The sequence below is a fragment of the Galeopterus variegatus genome, unplaced genomic scaffold (assembly GCF_000696425.1).
Source record: "Galeopterus variegatus unplaced genomic scaffold, G_variegatus-3.0.2 Scaffold4410, whole genome shotgun sequence".
Classification (NCBI taxonomy): domain Eukaryota; kingdom Metazoa; phylum Chordata; class Mammalia; order Dermoptera; family Cynocephalidae; genus Galeopterus; species Galeopterus variegatus.
The window spans coordinates 40,552-54,693 of record NW_007730521.1 but is presented as its reverse complement, the minus strand read 5'-3'; the positions used below and the strand labels follow the sequence as shown (position 1 = coordinate 54,693).

Below are 14,142 nucleotides of genomic sequence, written 5' to 3'. Positions count from 1 at the left end.
GACTGACTAAGATGTTGCTGTGGTTGCCAATTTGGTATGGCTACCTCAGTGACTACTCAGTTGGCCACTAGTGCCTTGCATGTGTGGTTGCCTTGGGTCTTGGGCTTCTCCGGGAGCCACCTCTCTGGTCAGCTTGGACTCTGCCGGGCTGCTGGGTCACAGGGCGGTACCGCAGGGTGTGTGGTCTCTGCTGAGCTTCCACCTCCTGTGCTGGACTTCTCCCTGTTCCATGTGCTCTGGCCCGGGCTACTGGGATGCGCTGAGGCACTGCAGAGCGTGTGGTCTCTGCATAGCTTCCCTTTCCCCTGCAGGATGTCTCCCTGCTCTGTGCATGCTAGGCTGGGCTTGGGATGGAGCCGGGTGGTGGCTTTGAAGCATACCTGCTGCTGGATCGCATTGTGGCGGCCCTCCCACAGGGTGTGTGGACTCTACGGAGCTTCTGTCTCCCCTGCTGGATATCTCTGTGCTCTGTATGCATTGGGCCAGGCTGCTGGATCACGCGGCAGCAGTGTGGTCCCCGTGGACTTCCCACCTCCTCTGCCGGACGTCTCCCTGCTCCAAGCACACTACGCCAGTCTTTTTTTTTTTTTGTCTTTTTCCGTGTCCGGCAACGGATCGCAACCCTCAGTGTCACCCCTGTACCGGACCGGGACCGGCAACGGGATCGCAACCCTCGGTGTTGCCCCCGCGCCTCGCTCAGCCAGTGAGCGGGAACCGGTCTGTATGTGGGATCCGAACCCTCGGCGGGAGCGCCGCCGCGCTTCCCAAGTGGCGCACTAGCGCAGTGCGCCACTGGGCCGGCCCTATGCCAGTCTTTGAATGGAGCCAGGTGCCTGCGGTGAAGCCTACCTGCTGGATCATGCAGTGGCGGCCCCACAGGGTGTGTGGTTTCTGCGGAGCCTCCGCCTCCCCTGCCAGGCATCTCCCCACTCTGTGCACACTGGGCTGGGCTGGGAATGGAGCCGGGTGGCGGCAGTGAAGCCTGTCTGCCGGATCATGCGACGGTGGCCCCACAGGGCATGTGGTCTCCGCGGAGCTTCTGCCTCCCCTGCTGGACGTCTCCCCATTCCATATGCACTTGATGTTATGTTTTCATAGTTTAAATTGGTTGATTTGTGTGAGAGAGTGACGCTAGGGACAGTCTATTCTGCCATCTTGACCGGAAGTCCCTTAGTTCATCAATTTTAACAAACGTACCACTCTCGTGCAAGATGTTAATAATAAGGGAAACTGTGAGAGCGGAAGAGAGACATATATCTGTGTGTACTATCTCCTCATTTTTCTGTAAGTCTGAGACTGCTCTAAAAAACTAAAGTCTATTGAGAAAAAGAAAAAAAAAATAAAGTCTATCAAAAACAAAGCAAAACAAAATGAAAGAAGCCCAGATGTGGACAAACTTTCCCCATCCTGCCACAAGCAGCCGTGAATGCCACCAGCTACCCAGGCAGGAATGGGGGCAGGCGTAGGGGACGAGCCCAATGTCCAGTTCCTCATCCCATCTCCCCAATTAGGTGAGGCTCTCTCCTTCCCGTGAGGAAAATTCCTTCTAGGAAAACAGAGGTGGGGAATGAGGGAGGGGAGGAGGCTCCCAGCCCTACAGAATGTTCTAATGTTACTCCTATATGAAGAAAATTGGTTCTGTCCAATGCAGAATAGACACCAACAGAGGGCCGGCCCGTGGCTCACTCGGGAGAGTGCGGTGCTGATAACACCAAGGCCAAGGGTTCGGATCCCATATAGGGATGGTCGGTTTGCTCACTGGGTGAGTGTGGTGCTGACAACACCAAGTCAAGGGTTGAGATCCCCTTACTAGTCATCTTTAAAAACAAAAACAAAAACAAAAAAACAATAGACACCAATGGAACATTTGAGAGTCCAGAAATAGACCTTAGTATAAAGGTGGCATCTCACATTGGGGAGGAGGGAAGGTGACTCGTTCAATTAATGGGGTTCCCACCTGACCTGAATTCCACCTTCAGAGCCCTTCACTCTGGGTTAAGGTAAGGTCACACGAGCTCATTATCAACCCCATTCTCTCAGCAGTGCTAGCTTGTCCCATCTTCTGCCACTGGAGTGCCTGGCACATGAGTGGGTTATGTGTGAGTCAGGAGCTGAGGGGCCTGGTTAGAAGGTGGGCACCACCTGAGGAGTCAGGGAAGCTGGGGAATGCCAGAGGCCTTAGGGCCCTGGGCCTGGGAGAGACACGCCCCAATGGGGTGGGTACAGAGGAGACCCGGGTATTCATCAAGGAGGTGCACGGTCAGCACAGACCCCCAGTCGGTTCTCCCGGACCCCGGGAGCGGTGGTGGGTGCGCAGGGCCGGGGAGCCCCGGCCTAGGGGTCCCGAGTTCAAAGGGGGGACGGGGTGCGCGGAGCCCGGGTTCGCGCCTGAAGGGAGGCTCCAGCCTCCAGGGGGCGTCCCCACGCCAGGAAAAGGCTCCCAGCGTCCGGGTGAGGGTCCCGCTGTTTGTCTCTCGATCCAGCGTCGCCACGTTCCGCGACGCGCCACACTGAGCTGGGGGTTCTGTCCCTTCTCTGCAGCAGCCCCGAGCCCTCCGGAGCCCGCTTCCTCCACCCCTGGCCCATGCCCAGCCCGTGCCCCCCGAGGCCCTCCTAGGGAGGCGTGTGTGTGTGTCTGTCTGTCTGTCTGCGGGGGCTTGTCCCCACGCCCCCAATCTCCGCTGCTCCGGGAGAAGCTCTGCTTCATTCAGCGTCTGTTCGCGGGGAGCGAGGCCGCGGCCCCCGTGGTGGGTGCTGCACCTTCGGCTTGTGCGGCTCCGCGGAAACCGGGGGAGAGAACGGGAGCTCCGGGAGGAGGAGGAGTGGTCAGTGCTGGAGAAAGTGCTCCCGGCAAGGGCACCGCGTCTACCTTCCCTCCCCATCCTTCACCTGCTCGTTCCCTCGCTGTACGCAGCTCGCCCAGCCCCGTCCCCCAAGTTCTGCAGCGCCTCGGGCTCTAGATGCTGGCCGTGTGAAGTCTGCAATGGAGGCCGAGCTGGCGACCTCGGGGAAGGGGATGCGAGGGCCTCCAGGGCCCGTCCCCACCAGATGGGTTCAATGAGGTCATGCCCGTCAGTGCTGAGGACAGGGCCTGGCACAAAGAAGGTGGCACTCTCTGGAATTTTCTTTCATTCCTTTCCATCCCCCTCCCTTCGAAACAGATCCTGCTTCCTGATATTGAAAACCAAGAAAAACACCCAACTCCTCCCTGACTGTATTCTACCTGACCATTAGGAAATGTTAGTAGTTTCCCCTCAGGGTGACATTTCTATTTTATGAGCAATTTCTGGCCATTTAGTACCTTAGACCCAAAGAAAGCTGGAATTTCAAGCACAGTGCCAGGTCCCTCTAGCCCAGCCAGGGAGCCAGAGCCTGCTCTGGAAACTGCCAGATAGATGGTGGGGTACTGGGGGTCTACAGGTCCAACCCCATCTTCCATCCAGCCAGGCATAGGTGCTGAGCCCAGTGGGAGTGGGAGGAGGGGTGTTCCTGAGCACGGACTCTGGATTCAGTCAACATTTCTCAGGGGACTTCCTGCAGAGCAGAGCAGGTCAGACCTGGGCAGATAAAGCCCAAGAAGACTCAGTTGGAAGAGTGCAAGCTGCTGCATGATCTGTGCTGTTTCAGGCCACCTGTCCTGCTGGGCAGCAGTGACCAGGACCTTTCCTGTCACTGGGGCCACCTGTGCCCTCTGTGAAGTACTGCCCCATTAGTGCAGAATTTCAAAGAGAAGACTGTTACTGAGAGAAGAGGCAGAGCCTGGGCCACAGGAGCCTGGGCCTAGCTTTGACACTGACATTGACTTTGAGCTGGTTAACTCCCTGAGCCTCTCAGTTTACTTGTCTGTAAAATGGGAAGAATTATACCTATTTTTTTGTCCCCATCAATCTTTTTTTTTTTTTCTTGGCAGCTGGCCAGTACGGGGATCTGAACCCATAACCTTGGTGTTATAAGGCTGTGCTCAACTGAGCTAACCTGCCAGCCCCCAGCAACATTTTTAATGCCTCCAATCCCCAATTTTCTCATCTGTAAAATGGGTTAATCATAGCCTTTCCTTTCTACCTTATGATTTTGCAATTAAATCCATTCATCCATTCATCAAATAATAGTACTAAAGAAATGAAAGTGCTTGCTGTATGCCTGGCGCTGTGTACACACCTTAACTCATCTGTTCCTCCTGACCTCTCACTCTGGGAGGTGGAAATCTGCATTACTGCCATTCCACAGAAGAGAAAACAGACCAGTGACTCCCTTACTCAGCATCACACAGCTGAACATTGTTGAGACCCAGGCAGCCTGGCTCCATGGGCTGCTTCTCTGGACACAGTCCACTGTGCCAGGGACTGGTGCAGGGTTACCCTCCACAAATAGTGGTCGAACGAATGATGCTGCAAAAGAACCCTGCAGAGACAGGGTCCAGCCCAGCAGCTCTGATGTCCCCAGGTCAGACTGTGGTCTGGGGGCATCCACACCCCGCCCTGCTCACTGAAGCAAATGTGTTCCAGGTTTTTGCATTGTAACATGCAAATGACAGCATGTATTTTCATCCCCACCTGAGATCTGGGACTTAATGCATTTCCTGGGTAGTCACAGGGCAGGGAATTTAGGAGAAAGCTTGAGACCCCTGGGAGTGGTTGACAGAGCATGAGTTTTATCCTCAGAGAAGCCAGAGATCAAATCTTGGCTGTGTGACTACTTCTCTGAGCCTCGGTCACCTCAACTAAAATGAGAAAACTTATCACAACTTAGTAAGGTAGTTAAAAAATGAATTAAACAAGAAAACATAGGTGAGAAATCCTGTAAGGTGAATTGGAACTGTGGCAGCCTGAACTGACCTGCCCATTTCCCACAAGCTCCTTGTCACTCTGGAGGAAGATTACAGCAACCAGTCCCAGAGCTCTCAGCATTCCCTATTTGACATCAAAGACTATTTTCTCTAGGTAGCAATATTGTGGCTGTTGAGGTTACCCCCCCCCAAAAAAAAATTAGCTTTGTCTGGACGGTACCTTCTTGGTAGCTTTTGGTCATCTCGGCTCCCCGGGTGCTGTCCTTGTTGCTGGGGTCACCTGCTCTGTGTAATTAAGCTCCTTGTGGACACAGACTCTGTTTGCAGTTAAGGAACTTGCCTAAATGGAGAAAGGACCATGGCAGGAGAGGCATCAGACAACATTTGTTCAACAATTAATGCAGATAGGCAACATGCCAGGCTCTGTCCTAGGCACAAAGACAGCCAAGATTTAGGGGCTGGCTCGTGACTCACTTGGGAGAGTGCGGTGCTGACAACACCTAAGGCCGTGGGTTTGGATCCCATATAGGGATGGCCGGTTCGCTCACTGGCTGAGCGTGGTGCTGACAACACCAAGTCAAGGGTTAAGATCCCCTTACCGGTCATCTTTTTAAAAAATTTAAATAAATAAATAAATAAATAAATGAACAGGGTGGACTGATGATGCCAATAACAGGGATGATGTCTTAGTCTATCCAGGCTGCTATGACAAAATATCTCAGGCTGGGTAATTTATAAACAACAGAAACGTGCCGCGCACAGTTCCGGAGGCTGGGATGTACAAGATCAAGGTGCCAGCGGATGCAGTGTCTGGTGAGAACTTGGTCTCTGCTTCATAGAGGGTGCCTTCTCATTGTGTCCTCGTGTGGTGGAAGGGACGAACAAGCTCCCCCAGGTCTCTTTCATCAGGGCCTTAATCCCATTCATGAGGGTGGGGCCCTCAGGACCTCATCACCTCCCCAAAGCCCTGCCTCTTAATACCACCCATGGCAGATTATGTTTCAACACATAAATTTTAGGGGGACACATCCGACCATAGGAGATGACAATGATGGCAGCAGAGACTAACATTTTTCGAGCTTTCTCTCAGTCAGGCACTATGGGAAGCATTTTACGTGTTGTAATCACTTAATCCTCACGCTCACCCTTTGAGGAAGGGGCTATGTTGACTCCACTTTACAAGATCCTGAAGCACCTTCTAGGTCAGGATGATCCACTTGTGGTCAATGTCACCTTGATGTTGGCCTTACAATCAATTGGCACTTCTTGCTTATTTGGCCAGTCTGACTCCTCTGGTGAGGCATGCCAGGATCCCCTGGACAGGAACACCCCATCCCAGGGAGGCCCCAGGCTTGGGAGCTGTGCTCCTGGAACCAGCTACCTGGCTTCCCTGTGCTCAAACCTCTGTCCTCAGTCAATGCTGCCCTGACACCCCCTCCTCCATTTCTGCCTTTGCCTGAGCCTCTCCAGGGCTCTGCTTTTGTATCCCCTAATCTTTGAGCCACCCATCCTGTTCCCTGTCCAGTGCCCAACGGGCCTCACAGAAGCCAAATAAAGCTAAGTATTTCTTCACCAGGAAACGCTATATCCCAGCCATGCTGGGAAAATAAGGCTTTAAAAAAAAAAAAGAGAGAGAGAGAGAATCAACAAAACCCCCTAAATGACGCTATGATGTTTTGGCAGAGAGGGAAAAAAAAACAGTTTTTCATAAACTGGATTTCTGGCCACTGCAAAATGGCCATAAACTTCTCAACTTCCCAGGGAGACTGAAAGGAAAATCCATCCACAAACAGCTTCTTACTTTCCATTTGTGCTTTTAATGCAGTCCAGCTCCCAGTTCAATTACAAAAGGTCAGAACTGAGGTTGAGGGAAAACAGTTCAAATGAAAAAAGGAAGGAAAGAAAAGATCTACACCCAGTCCAGAGCCAAGAAACTGGTGGGGCCTCAGCCCAGCCCAACCCTGTCCCAGCCTATAACCACAGAATCTCACGACCGGAGGGACCGTGCATGCAGCAGTCCAGCTGCTATTTTCCTGAAGAAGCATGCATGCATCCTCCCATCTTAAGGCCGTACATAAGTTTTTTTCCTTTTCTTCTTTTTTTGGCGGGGAGGGGTGTGTGTGCTTGGCTGGTACACGGATCAAATTCTGGACCTTAGTATTATCAGCACTGCACTCTAACCAACTGAGCTAACTGGCCAGCCCCGGACAGTCCATAAGCTACATTACAGTTTCAGATGTGGAAACAAACACCTGTAATTAACCACGGTTAAAGAAGGTAGAATTTTATTTCTCTCTGAGGTAAGAGGCAGAGGTGGGCAGTCAGGGCTCACAGATTGATCTGCTCCCCAAAATCGTCCAAACAGCCCAGGCTCCTGAAAACCTGTCCCTTAACAATCAGCTTTCATCCCGTGGTCTAAAGCAGCTGCCCCAGCTCCTGCCATTGCACCCACATTCAGCCAGCAGAACTGACCCAGAGATCACTCCTGCTCCCATCACTTCTGCTTTTTATCCCATTGGCTAGACCTGACTTCCCTTAGTTGCAAAGGGAGCTGAAAAAAACAGTTGATAGGTGGGAAGCCAGATGCTGAGCTAAAAAGTCTATTGCTGTACAAGACAAGAGGAATGGTATTGGGGAGAAGCTAGCCATGTCTGCCACAGAGGGCTCCTGTAGGAAAATGCACCATTTCCCAGAATGCACAGTGCTGAAACATGGAGAACGTTGCATTTTGTTTTATTTGGAACTTGCTAGCATCTTGGACACAATTCCACTTTGTTGTTAATGCCAAAACCACAACCCAAAACAAAAACGTAACGGTTTTTGGACTTTGCTGCTGGTTCAGAGGATGGGCTCTGGACGGAACCAGACTGCTCAGGTTTGACTCTGGGCCCTCTTCCTACAAGCCATGTGGCTGTGGGCAAGTTATCCGCCTGCTTGTGTCTCAGTTTCCTCATCTGTAAAACGGGGATAATAATTGTTCCTACCTCATATGATTGTCATGAGATTGCATGTGGGGGCACCCAGCACAGTATTGGGCACATAGGAAAGGCCCAATGAACACTATTATTCCTTTGCCCCGTTTTAGTTCATTTGTGTTGCTATAACTGAAATACCTGAGACTGGGTAATTTATAAAGGAAAGAGGTTTATTAGGCTTACGATTCTGGGACAGCTGCATCTGGCATGGGCCTCAGGCTGCTTCTACTCATGGCGGAAAGTGGCAGGCAGCCAGTGGGTACAAGCAGATCACACGGCGACAGGAAGCAACAGAGAGAGAGAGAAGGTACCAGGGTCTTTTTAAGCAACAAGCTCCCATGGGAACTAATCTAGTGAGATCTCACTCCCTACCCCTCCTCCCCCAGGGAGAGCATTAATCCATTCATGAGGGATCCACCCCCATGACTCAATCAGTTTCCGAGACTGCCACATTGGGGATCAAATTTCCACATGAGTTTTGGCGGAGACAACACATCCAAACTCCATCACCCCCTGAGCCGCCAGCCCCATCTGAGTCTCAGTTTCCTCATATGTGTAATAAGGGGTATGGTAGCTAATCTCTGAAGATGGCTCCCCACAATCCATCCCCTCTCTGCACACACATGCCACTCTTCTCAAGATGTGGAGCTTACATCTAACCCCCTGCATCTGCCCTGGGCCTGGGACGGCAATAGTGGGCCACTCTGGGCCTGACGTTTAAGAGAACAGGCTGTTTCCACTTGTTCCCCCTGGGATCTCAGATGCCATGCTGTGAGGAAGCCCAAGCAGCTGCATGGATAGACCCACATGGAGGATAGAAAAGGTTCCCAGGCACGTGAATGAGCTATCTCAGAAGTGGATCTTCCAGCCCAGTTGAGTTATCCCAGCTGATGCCACATGGAGCTGAGATGATCTTGCTGAGCTCACAAAATTGCAATATTGGGAGCAAATAAACGATTGTTGTTTTGAGCTACTAAATTCAGGATGGTTTGTCATGCAGCAGTAGATAACTGGAAGACAATCTGGCATGTAGAAGTAGGATGCTGTGAAAACAAAAAACACACATGGCACTGGTTTGGAGATCAGAAGAAGGAAGGGGCTTGAAGAAACTGTTAGTGAAAACTTAAAGAACAATGAGAAAATTGCCATTGGATGCTGAAAAAAATCAGACTCGAGTTATGTAACGCAAGTTAGACAAACCAGAGCACCCTTTTTAAATGCCTCTATTCACCTTGTTGGTGAGGGAGGGACTCTTGTCCTAGGATTATGGTGATGGCTGAACACAGCAGTTCATGAATCACATACATTCACAGCTCCGAAGAAGACACTGCACACCACACAGGGCCACACAGGGCTTGTGCCTGGGAACAGAAAGGGCTTTGTAGCATTGGGGTGAGCTGGTCCCAAGCTCCCATGGGTGGATATGATTGGCTTCTCTGTATAATTACACAGGTTGGCAGGGAACTGAAACCCACTGCTCAGGGGTAAGCAAGAATCTTATCTGGTCTACGTGATAAGGAGGGTTGTTTGGCTAGGGGGCCTTATGCTGAGTTGTTGAGAATGCCAGCCATCTTTTAGCTGCCTATAATGAGCTACAGGAGTAAGATGAGCTTAAAAAGTAACTGTTCTGGTTTGAGACAGAATTAAGAGGACATATAAAGGAACCAGGACATGCTGGCTTCAAACATATAAACTACTAGGTATTTTTTTTTTTTTTTGTCTTTTTGTCTTTTTCCGTGTCCGGCAACGGATCGCAACCCTCAGTGTTGCCCCCGTACCGGACCGGGGACCGGCAACGGGATCGCAACCCTCGGTGTTGCTCCCGCGCCTCGTTCAGCCAGTGAGCGGGAACCGGTCTGTATGTGGGATCCGAACCCTCAGGCGGGAGCGCCGCCGCGCTTCCCAAGCGGCGCACTTATCCAGTGCGCCACCGGGCCGGCCTACTATGTATTTTTTTAAAACAATGAGGTTGATTTTTTTCACGATAAAATTAATCTCACAAACAAAGTTGTTTTTTTGTTGTTGTTGTTTTGTTTTTAAATCTTGGTTGTCTTTTTTTTTTTTTTTTAAAGATGACCGGTAAGGGGATTTTAACCCTTGACTTGGTGTTGTCAGCACCACGCTCACCCAGTGAGCTAACCGGCCATCCCTATATGGGATCCGAACCCGTGGCCTTGGTGTTATCACTCTCCCTAGTGAGCCACAGGCCGGCCCCAAACAAGCTCCTAATTTTTTTTTTTTTTTTTTTTTTTCACACTGCTGTGGGGCACTGTCATTTTTATTTGGAATTTTAACTTGTAGGATCTTAGGGACACAAGTCTGTCATTTCCCTGTAAGCCTCCACTATCATCAATCCCTGCTGTTTCCTCCCAGAGTCCAGTGGAATGAACTCCCCCTGAATATTCTAGCCTGAAAGGGGGATCACCTCTGGGGGCTTTAGGCCAAGCTGGGGTGAAAGCTGATGCTCCTCCTATCCTTTGGCCCCAGCCCCCATCTTTGCTCAGCAGCACAGGAGAGGACAGTGGGGGGGTCTCTGAGGGCAGAGTGGGCCTTCGTTAAGCTACTGTCTCTGAGATACCCTTCCCCCCAGAAACAGCAGGTCCAATAGGATGTGGAGTGACCAGCTGGGGACTCAGGTATGACCCCAGTTTGGAGGCAACACACTGAAAAGATGGGGGTTCTGTCTTACAGGACACGGAGTATGTTCTGAACAGAGACCATCATATTCTGTAACAGAACACACAGCCAGGAATCGTGACTATACCCAACCATCACTCACAGAAGTTTTGTTTCCTGTTCCTGAAACTTGGAGCTCTGCTGGTTTAGGGGTCCCAGTCTCCAGTGGACAGAGCAATGGTTCCACTTATTTGAAAGCTGAAACTGCTACCTGGCCATGTTGGGCTCCTTATCCACTGAACCAGAAAGAACAACAACAAAAAAAACCCTAAACAACAAATATATGTACACACACACACACACACACACACGCACTTCAAAAAGTTCATGGAAAAATAGAATTGAAAGATAACACGAATCTTTCCATGAACTATTTTTGCCACCCGGCCAGTATGGAGGTCCAAACCCTTGAAGTGGAGGAGGGGGTGTCAGGGCAGCATTGGTGTTGTCAGCACCACACTCTAACCAGCTGAGCTAACTGGCCAGCCCCCTTTCCATGAACTTATGAAGCACCCTCGTATGTACATATGTATACGCATATATCACACATATTTTAAATAATAACATTATTGAGATATGATTCACATACCATAAAATTGCCCCGTGGTTTTTTAGTACACTCACGAGCTGTACAAGCATCACCACTAATTTTAGGATATTTTCATTACTCCCCAAAGAAACTCCAAATCTACTAGCAGTCACTCCCATTTCCCCCTCCTCCCAGCCCACTAATCCAATTCCTGTCTCCATGGCTTTGCCTCTTGTGGACATTTCATACAAATGGAATCATATAATACGTGGCCTTTTCTGTCTGAATTCTTACATTTAGCATAACGTTTCCAAGGTTCATCCATGTTATAGTGTGTCTCAGTACTTCATTCCTTTTTGTTGCTGAATAATAGTCCATTGCATGAATACATCTATTGACAGATATTTGGGTTGTTTCCATCTTTTGGCTATTATGAACAGTACTGCTACGAACATTCATGTGCATGTTTCTGTGTGGACATGTTTTCATTTCTCTTGAGTATATACTTAGGAGTGGAATTGCTGGGTCATATGGTAACTCTATGTTTAACTTTTTTTTTTTTTTTTCTCAACCCTTGGCTTGGTGTTGTCAGCACCACGCTCAGCTAGTGAGCAAACCAGCCATCCCTATATAGGATCCGAACCCGTGGCCTTGGTGTTATGAGCACCGCACTCTACCGAGTGAGCCACAGGCCGGCCTATCTATGTTTAACTTTTTAGAGGAAATGCCAAACTGTTTCCCAAAGTGATTGCTCCATTTTACATTCCCCCAGCAAAGTACAAGAGTTCTAATTTCTTCACACCCCTGTGGACATTTGTCATTGTTTGAGTTTTTAATGATAGCCATCCTAGTAGGTATGAAATGATATCTCAGTGTGAAGTATGCATAAAGCAAATGTACTTCACAGGGCCTGGTTTTCCAAAGCCTTGCAGTTTCAAATATTGGCCTTGGAAAGGACAGGAAACTTTCCCCAGGCTATAGTCTCTGTTGTAAGATGAAGAATTGTAACACAGCAAGGTTGCTGGCTCAAAGACAGACAGGTTACTGATTGACATGTAAAGATACTGGGAAATTGCTGTAAGAAGAGAATGCTTGCTAAGATCAAGCTTTTGTTGATGGATCAACTTAACTTCTTAAAAAATTGCACTATGGGGGCCGGCCTGGTGGCGCACTGCTACAGTGCACCGCTTGGGAGCGCAGTGGCGCTCCCGCCGAGGGTTCGGATCCCACATACAGACCAGTTCCCGCTCACTGGCTGAGCAAGGTGTGGGAGCAACACCGAGGGTTGCGATCCCATTGCCGGTCCCGGTCCGGTATGGGCACGACACGGAGGGTTGCGATCGGTTGCCGGACATGAAAAAAGACAAAAAGGAAAAAAAAAATTGCATTATGGAATGTCACTGGCTTTTCTTACTGAATGTTACCAGTTTCTATTGTTAAACTTGTTAAACTGTACTTAGGAAAAAACCCCACCTATGTCTCTTCCTGTAACTTCCTGGTCTAGAGAATAAATGCAGGAAGAGAACCCCAACTCAGGGTTAATTTCCCAAATGGAAGGAATGACTCTCTCTCGAGGGTTCTGGGAGATTAACCCCTTTTCGGGTCTTCTCACTGCTCAGAAGAGATGGGCTTTGAGTAATCTTTGGCGTCTCCGTCACCCAGGGGAAAAGAGGTGACAAATCCGTAGGAGGCAAAGCAACATCTCAGTGTGGTTTTGATTCATATTTCTCTAATGATTAATCATGTCAAGCATCTTTTCATGTGCTTATTGCCCATTTGTAGATCTTCCTTGGAGAAATGCCTCTCAAATTCATTTCCCATTTTTTTTTTTTTTGTCTTTTTCCGTGTCTGGCAACGGATCGCAACCCTCAGTGTTGCCCCCGTACCGGACCGGGGACCGGCAATGGGATCGCAACCCTCGGAAGCGGCGCACTATCCAGTGCGCCACCGGGCCAGCCCTCATTTCCCATTTTTAAATTGGGCTGTCTTTTCATTTCTGATTGTCAAAGTTCTTTATCTTTTCTTTTTTTTTTTTGGCAGCTGGCCAGTACAGGATCCGAACCCTTGACCTTGGTGTTAAGAGTTCTTTATATATTCCAGATACAGGTCCCTTATCGGATACATGATTTGCAAATATTTTCTCCCATTCCGAGGGTTCTCTTTGGTTCCTTGATCACATCCTCTGAAGCACAATAGTTTTACATTTTAATGAAGTCCAATTTAACTATTTTTTCTTTTGTCATTTGTGCTTTTGGAGTCATATTTAAGAAACCATCGCCTAATCTAAAATCAGGAAAATTAATTCCTATGTTTTCTTCTAAGAGTTTCATAGTTTTAGCTCTCACTTCTAGATCTGTGATCAATTTTGAGTTAATTTTTGTATACGGTGGGAAAAGCGGATCCAACTTCATTCTTTTGCATGTGAATGTCCAGTTTTCCAGCATCATTTGTTGAAAAGACTATTTTCCCTGTTGAATTGTCTTGGCACTCTTGTAAAAAAATCAGTTGACCATCAGTGTGAGGGTGTATGTCTGGGCCCTCCGTTCTTCTAAACATAGATAAAACTGATCAGCTAATATATACACATGTCTTCTTTTCTTTTATTTAGAAGCCATGCATCTCTTTATTTTGATCAAAAGTCATATAACTTTTCTTCAGCTTGTTAAAAAATTCTCTCTAGGAGTGCATGTCATGGCATTTCCAGCGAGACCTTGAATCCTCGCCCCAGAGATTGTGTACCCTTGTCCACCAGCACAGACCTTCAGGAGACTGGTTTGGCCACAGGCGCAGGCCTCATGTAGTCTCCTGTGCGGACAGAGTGAGAAGAGAGCAATGCAGAAGGACACCGGCCCACTAGTGCCTTCACATTGGTTTGGCTTTGGCTGTGTAGCACTGGTCACTTCTGGTGGGATCATTGTCTGTGCAAAAGCAGGCAGCCTGCTGTCCCTGGCTGCTGGGCTTCTCTTTGGGGGGTTAGCAGGCCTGGGTTCCTACCAGCTGTCTCAGGATCTGAGGAACGTCTGGGTTTTCCTAGCTACGTTGGGACCTTGGCTGGCATTATGGGAATGAGATTCTACCACTCTGGAAAATTTATGCCTGCAGGTTTAATTGCAGGTGCTAGTTTGCTGATGGTCACCAAAGTTGGAGTTAGTATGTTGAATAGACCCCATCAGTAG

The 14,142-nt window shown here is 49.2% G+C and overlaps 1 pseudogene; it reads left to right on the top strand.

Moving 5' to 3' along the window:
* The first annotated feature begins 13,798 nt into the window (after positions 1-13,798).
* LOC103603046 lies at positions 13,799-14,142 on the top strand (annotated as a pseudogene).